Raw genomic sequence first — 8,446 nt, 5'->3', positions numbered from 1 at the left:
GCTGCAATAAGGAAAAAAGAAAGTTCCTACGCAGATATACTTTTTTTCTCTTTTCTTCTATTTGCCCATTTTTAAGGCTTTTGAATGATCAAAACGAATAAAACTTGAATAAGACAATGACCAATTCAGCAAGGTCTTACTGACCTGGTCATTGTCTGGTTAAAATTTCGAAAGCAATTTTAGTTCAGAGATGAGAAATTGACGTTTTATAGCGCTGTGCCTTAACATGTTAAACCGTCAGTATATCACATAAGACATCACATATGTAAGGCACCTCCAAGTTACAGTAAGCAGTGTTTGCCTAGTGGTTAAGGCCTCGGTATAGGGGTTACCGAGTTCGATCGCCGGCACGCACTTCTAACTTTTCGGAGTTTTAATATCATTTGCTTTTACGGTGTAGGGAAATATCGTGAGGACACCTGCATGCCTGAGAATTCTCCACAACATTCTCAAAGGCGTATGAAGTCGGCCAAACCATACTTGGCCAGCGTGGTGGACTACGACCTTGACATTCTCATTGTGAGAGGAGACCCGGAGACCGGTGAAGACAATCAGTAACATATTATGGTTATAATCGTTAAAGCCCGCCGATCTTATGAAAGATTATAAATCCAAATTGTATATCTTTATATATATATTTCTTGTGTGCGTGTGTATGTCACTGAACTCCTCATAGACGGCTGGACCGATTTGAACGAATTTTTCGGTATGCGTTTGGGTGGCACCCTAGATGGTTTAGATTCACAAATCAGCCCGACAGATGGCGCTGGGGTCAGCTAGTATTTATATATATTTGTTTGTATTTTGTCTGCCTCCTTGGATAGTATTGGGTTTTAGTATAGCAAGACATTTATAGTACTAGCCTGGAGCTTGGAAATTAGCGGTCATTGACTTCTGTGCCTCAGAGAGCACGTTTTGCTGTCGGTCCAGCGACTGATCTCTTTCCGGTCGTGTCGGAGCTACCGTCCCTTCGATCTATGATAGTATCTATAAACTTGCAGTGCAATATACTAGACTGCATAAAATAAGTAATTACTTTAAAGGAAATTGTATGCAATTTTACAATAAAATACCAGTTGATATCTTGGAGATGTCTCTGAAAAAGTTCAAGGTTTGTATTGAACCGTGAACGTAAGCTTATAGAAAAGTCCTATTATAGTATTAAGGACTACGTCAACGATAAAAATGCTTGGGTGTAAATTACTGCTCTAACCAGGTTGCTTCTTTGATGAGATGGTGATAACAAAAAAAAAATAACAACCGGCTAAGTTTTTTGTGGGCTTCTTCTTAGACCAGGGCGCGTTTGGAACCCTCGTAGCTTAAGTTTTAAGTTGACGAATTTATTTATCGCCTTCAACTCACTCCTATGTCATATTTTACATGTAATGTACGCATCTAAAGTGCCATCTATGTGCCTATTTGAATAAACAAATGTTTGACTTTGACTTTGACTTTGAGGGAATAGCGTGCACCTTGCAGATGGATAGCATTATTGGTTGTTCTATATAATTCCAATTAGTAAACACATAATTATTATTACAAACTAACATAAATATTTACAATAAATATAAGCCGTCTAACTGTTCACTTAAGGGTATGGTACCCAAAACGCTGGCGCTATTGACCCTTTGAATTGCTAGACTTAGCCGTTGGGCTGAATAACCGCCAGCTGTTGAGTCATCAGACGTCAAGACCAATTTCTGGGACACTATGTTAATAAAATATAACATTAATCCTTAACTACACTCATACTAACTGGTACTTTGCTTAGAATCAGTGTCAGCCATATTTAAATAAAATTCTTCTATATTACACAATAGGGTTACCAAGTTATTCATAATCTTAGAATCTATATATTGATACGTGAAGCATAATCTTTGAACCCCTTTTTAGGAAGTTTTCGCGGACAGAGACAGTTTTTATACCCACACTTGTAGTTTAATAAAAATACAGTGCAGAAAGCTAATATTTGTATAAACCATACACTAAATCAATAAAAAAAACCATTACTCACACTAGTGTCAGTGCCTTGGCGAAATTTGTGATTATAGAAGTAGTCTTTGAAAATAGAGCCTTTTTAATGTTCCAATTTATAATTTAAATTATTTATGGTCGAATTTCGACGTATACCATAATTACACCCTTAAACAAGTAATCATAATTACACCCTTTTCTGTAATGAAAAGCAAAGCTCGTATAGAAGGGCTTCCCGACCCGGGGGACCTTGAAAAGATCAGAGGTCTGTCATAATAAAGATGTTATACTTCTCGACGGCCGATTGGCGCAGTTTGCAGCGACCCTGCTTTCTGAGTCCAAGGCTGTGGGTTGGATTTCCACTACTGAAAAATGTTTGTGTGATGAGCATGAATGTTTTTCAGTATGGTTGGTTATACAGTATATTCTAAGTATTTTATGTATATTATTCATAAAAATAGTTTGTAATTACTTAGTACCCATAACAGAAGCTACGCTTACTTTGGGGCTAGATGGCGATGTTTGTATATCGTCGTAGTATATTTATTTTTTGCGCCAATCTGACTTATTCACAAGTACCTATCTATTTTAACTAGCTAGGATAGAGCGAGGGCACCGCTACAAATTTCTTAACTTGTAAGTGCACCACTGTCTTAATAAGGTTGGGAAGCCTTGTCTTATAAATAAAATAAAAATATAAATAAAAAGCCTTTATTCTACTACCAATTATTACATTATTACATTTTTCTTTTATAACATTTTTACTAATCATTATTACAAATTTGAATTTATTTGATAAAAATTATATAAAAACTTTATTATAGTAATATTGTTTCTTTAAAATATAAACTACATCACACATCCAGGCCACCTCGTCAATGGTAGGTGCGGCTGCTTCCAGTGCCGAGCAGGCCAAGAGGCGTAAATATGAAAACCTGGATAGCAGCTTCATTTTTGTGCCTTTTGGAGTAGAGACTTTGGGACCGTGGGGTCCGGAGGCAAGAGCCCTTTTCAAATAATTATCCAAAAGGGTTATCGAGTCTACCGGTGATCCTAGAGCGGGCAGTTACCTTGGCCAACGAATTAGTTTGGCCATCCAAAGGGGCAATGCTGCCAGCATCTTAGGAACTGTACCTCGCTGCGGTGGTTTCGAAGACGTTTTAGATTTTATTTAGTTAAATAGTTTATTTTAGGTTATATTTATATTTGATAAAAATTATATAGAGTTAATTTTGTTTCTGTCTAATACTTAGTTGTAATTTAAGGTAGAAGTCGCCTCATCGGCGAAGGCCTCCCCCAAGCTATTCCAAAAATCCCGATCCCTACACTTAGTCATCCAGTCTGTGCCAAAACTGCGCAAAAACATCTCTCCACCTTTTCTTTTGACGACCTTGTTTCCTTTTGTTTTCTCTATCCATTCTTGACGGCCGACTGGCGCAGTGGACAGTGGACCCTGCTTTCTGAGTCCAAGGCCGTGGGTTCGATTCCCACAACTGGAAAATGTTTGTGTGATGAGCAATAAGTGTTTTTCAGTGTCTGGGTGTTTATATGTATTTTCTAAGTATTTATGTATATATAATTTATAAAAAAAAAAAATCATCAGTCATCTTAGTACCCATAACACAAGCTACGCTTACTTTGGGGCTAGGTGGCGATGTGTATATTGTCGTAGTATATTTATTTATTTATTTATTATTATTTATTTTAGAAGTCTAACTCTTTTTGTTATGTCATATATTTTGGTCTCTTTCTAATATTTCTTGTGCTCACTCGATTCTGTATTCTAATTCCTAGTATACTCCTTTCCATCTTTCTTGGACAAATTGCTATTTTAGCCTCGTTATCCCTTCTAATTGACCAGGTTTGGCAGCCGTACGTGAGTGATGGCATGATTATATTTTCATTTTTCTCTTCATGCCAATACTGATTTGTTTGTTCTTCTATATTTACTTAAGACTCATATTTATTCCATTCCTGTCTTATAGGACTATTAAAATAGTAAACATTAACGATATTAAGGTATTCGGTAGAAGGGAGGTGTTTGGAACCGTGTGAATTATTAATATGAGTGGTAATTATGAATATCCGCGAGATTGCCACGGTGTAGTCATCACATGTCATGCTTACATGTGTACTTCATATCTCCATTCATTACCTATGTCATATTTCATATTTCCCAGGGCTGCCATTATAGTAATATCAAATTCAAATGTTCTTTATTCGTATGGGCCTATCACAGGCATTCATGAAGCGTTCGTACAATATGTTGGAAAACAAAAATATAATTGTGAGGTGATGGTGATAACCACGTTGGCCAAATTTACACGACTGATAATGCACCATCAAAAAACCAATCCACTTTAGTAGTGTTTCTCGAACAGGTAGGTGGTTAGTTACTTCATTACGACGACAGTAATTTTTTACCCCTAATGTTCTAAACGTTTACCATAAAATGTGGAAACTGTTTTCCCTCCTGGGGAAAACAGAACTGGGAATCGAATTCACGGCCTTGGCTCAGAAAGTCGCTGTCCACTGCGTCGTACGACGCAGTGTAGACGACGCAGTATAGCACGTAAAATTATTATTTTACGTACTATACTGAGTTAGTAAGTTGTTAGAGTTGATACATACATACAAACATACATGCTCACAAACTTACGCATTTATAATATTAGTAGTAGTAGTAATTTTTTACCCCTAATGTTCTAAACGTTTACCATAAAATGTGGAAAATTGGCGAAGTCTATGAGCTAGAAACATTCCGCGGGTGTGAAGTGGGACGGGCGCGGGGCGTTTTCACTGTTTTTTGACACAATGCACTACATGCTATAATGGCTGAATGAGGGTTCTGGATGTTCTTAATTCTTTGCTTACTGCATATCCCACGAACGAGCGAACTAGCTTTTTTTTATTCCGCTACAAGTTAGCCCGTGACTGAAATCTCACCTGTTGGTATGTGCTGATGCAGTCTAAGATGGTAGCGGGCTAACCTGTCAGGGAGTATGGTAGCCATACACTAAACCGCTAAGCGGCACGTCTTTGCCGGTGGTAACTAGCCACGGCCAAAGCCTCCCGCCAGACGAGACCAGAGAAAATTCTGAAATTATAAATTCCCAAATGGCCCCTGCCGGGAATCGAACCAGGGACCTCCTACTTATATTCACAGCGTTCACCGATGGTTGCTTTTCACAAACGAGATCGACATAGCCGTACTGGTATACCAGGATACATGTGCTGCTCTCGTTGAAAGTACAGAATAATAGAAACACTGTGGACTTTAAAAGACCAAGGATAATGGATTAAAGTATTTTTTATTGGCAGCCCTATCGCTAATTAAGCCACACATTACGCTTTGGCGCTGTCAAAACAAATCCTATACCACTATATTATCAGATCCACCCAAAACATTATGTGCATTAATGAACTGCTGTCCAGCCCGATAAAAACTATTGGATCGTTTGCCGTTTTATTAACTGAACAGCAATTAAAGTAATTTAACGAGATATAAATCGACGTTTATGATTCAACGTCGATTGATATAATGTTTAAGAACGATCGATAGTAGATACATAATGTGTAAATTTTAGATGGCCGAAGATACATAACGAGTAAATTTGCCGCATGGCCCAGTGGAGAGCAACCCTGCTTCCGGAAAATGTTTGTGTTATTAACATGAATGTTTCTCAGTATCTGTATATTAAGTACTAGCGGACCCTCGTGACTTCGTCCGCATATGAGTAAATCGAGAAGCTACAATGGATCTGATGCTAACATCATACCTAATAAATAAATAATAAATAAATATACTACGACAATACACACATCGCCATCTAGCCCCAAAGTAAGCATAGCTTTTGTTATGGGTACTAAGATGACTGATGAATAATTATATAATATACATAAATATGATGAAAAACATTCATGTTCAGCACACAAACATTGTCCAGTTGTGGGAATCGAATTCACGGCCTTGGCTCAGAAAGCAGGGACGCTGTCCACTGCGTCGTACGACGCAGTATAGACGACGCAGTATAGCACGTAAAATTATTATTTTACGTGCTATACTGAGTTAGTAAGTTGTTAGAGTTGATACATACATACATACATACATGCTCACAAACTTACGCATTTATAATATTAGTAGTACGCATGCATGCGATCGTTGTCCCATACCTATGCCTTGCGATTTGCTGTTATTTGTGATGGGTAGTTTCCTTTATCTCTGACAATATTTATCAGATCTTCATTAAAATAAGACAATACATGTTTGATAGTATGAAGTTTCAAATAAAAAAAGAATTAGTGAACAACAGTTACAGTTCAAATTTAATGGAGCTTTGAAGTAAAATTTATAAAAGAATGTAACCCATTTCCCGGAGGAAACTTATTGTTTATCGGGATAAAATTAAATTATTGTGTTTCTAAGTTTATAATTATTTTGGTTTACTTTATATTATTTAATTTTAAGTTGACATTGTTATGAATGAATGAAGAAATATATTTTTATTGCACACCACAAAAAATACATAAAAAAAAGAAAAGTATAGCAAACAACGTATACAATTTGGCGGCCCTATCGCTTCTTAGCGATTTCTTCCAGGCAACCAATGGCGAAGAAAACAAATAAATAATTTTATAATTATATTGTTATTATATTATTATTTATAGCAGATTGTAGCACGGAACATGTTATGTTTTATTATGAGATCAAATTTGTTAACCTGCAATCACGCAAATCATCATCATCATCATCATCTCAACCAATTGACGTCCACTGCTGGACATAGGTCTTTTGTAGGGAGTTCCACAATGCACGGTCCTGGGCCGCTTGCCTCCAACGGCTCCCAGCTACTCGCCTGATGTCATCTGTCCACCTCGTTTGGGGCCGACCTACGCTGCGTTTACCGGTGCGGGGTCGCCATTCCAGCACCTTAAGACCCCAACGTCCATCGGTTCTCCGAGCTATGTGCCCCGCCCATTGCCACTTCAGCTTCGCAACTCGCTGAGCTATGTCGGTAACTCTAGTTCTTCTACGGATCTCCTCATTTCTGATTTGATCACGTAGAGATACTCCTAACATAGCTCTCTCCATCGCCCGCTGAGTGACTCTGAGCCTTCTTATGAGGCCCATAGTTAGCGACCATGTCTCTGATCCGTAAGTCATCACTGGCAACACGCACTGTTCGAAGACTTTAGTCTTCAGGCACTGGGGGATTTTGGACGAGAAGATGTCACGAAGTTTCCCGAACGCTGCCCATCCGAGTTGGATTCGGCGGTTTACCTCTTTCTCGAAATTGGACCTACCTAACTGGATCGTGTGTCCTAGGTATATATACTCGTCTACAATTTCGAGTGCAGAGTTCCCAACAATTATTGGGTGGAGCGCAACATGAGCGTTAGACATAATTTTCGTCTTGCTCATGTTCATACGAAGGCCCACCTGTTGAGAAACTCTGCTGAGGTCATTGAGCATCGCATTAAGGTCTTCCAGAGTCTCTGCCATTATGACTACATCGTCGGCAAACCGAAGTTGAGTGATGTACTCGCTGTTAATGTTGATGCCAAGCCCGTTCCAATCCAGAAGCTTAAAAACGTCCTCCAACGCAGCGGTAAACAGCTTCGGGGAGATAACATCTCCCTGTCGCACTCCTCGCTGCAGTTGGATCGGTTTCGTAGTCTGGTCCTGTATACGGACTGACATAGTGGCGTTTTTGTACAAACACTTCAAAACTTCGATGTACCGGTAGTCAATTCGGCATCTCTGCAGTGACCTTAACACAGCCCAGGTTTCCACCGAATCAAAGGCTTTCTCATAGTCCACAAACGCTAAGCAAAGTGGCCGGTTATACTCTTGAGTCTTCTGTATAACCTGCCGCAGCGTATGTATGTGGTCTATGGTACTGAAGCCCTTTCGGAAACCGGCTTGTTCAGGAGGCTGGAAGTCGTCGAACCTATTCGCGAGACGATTCGTAATGACTCTTGAGAACAACTTGTAGACATGGCTCAACAGCGAGATAGGTCTGTAGTTCTTCAGCAAGGTATTATCACCTTTTTTGAAGAACAGAACAACCACGCTCCTGTGCCATGCCTCTGGCGTTGTGCTTTGATGAATGACGGAATTGAACAACCGCTGAAGGACTTTAAGTATCGGTTTTCCACCCGCTTTCAGGAGTTCTGCTGTGATTCCGTCATCACCCGGTGCCTTGTTGTTCTTAAGTTGTTTGAGAGCCATACTAATCTCGTAAAGGCTGACGTCCGGGATATCTTCAGTGAAGTGTCGGGTCAATTTGGCTCTAGGGTCTTTAGCCAAACTTTCAACAGGCTTTTGTGTTGAGGTGTATAACTGTCCATAGAATTTCTCAACCTCACTCAGGATCTCTGGTTTAGAAGATATGAGACTACCATTGTCAGTCTTCAGGCGAGTCAACAGGCTCTGTCCGATAGACAGATCTCTTGCGAACACTTTCGAGCC

This window comes from Pararge aegeria, chromosome 13 (assembly GCF_905163445.1).
Source record: "Pararge aegeria chromosome 13, ilParAegt1.1, whole genome shotgun sequence".
Lineage (NCBI taxonomy): Eukaryota > Metazoa > Arthropoda > Insecta > Lepidoptera > Nymphalidae > Pararge > Pararge aegeria.
Note: the sequence above shows the minus strand (reverse complement) of the source record.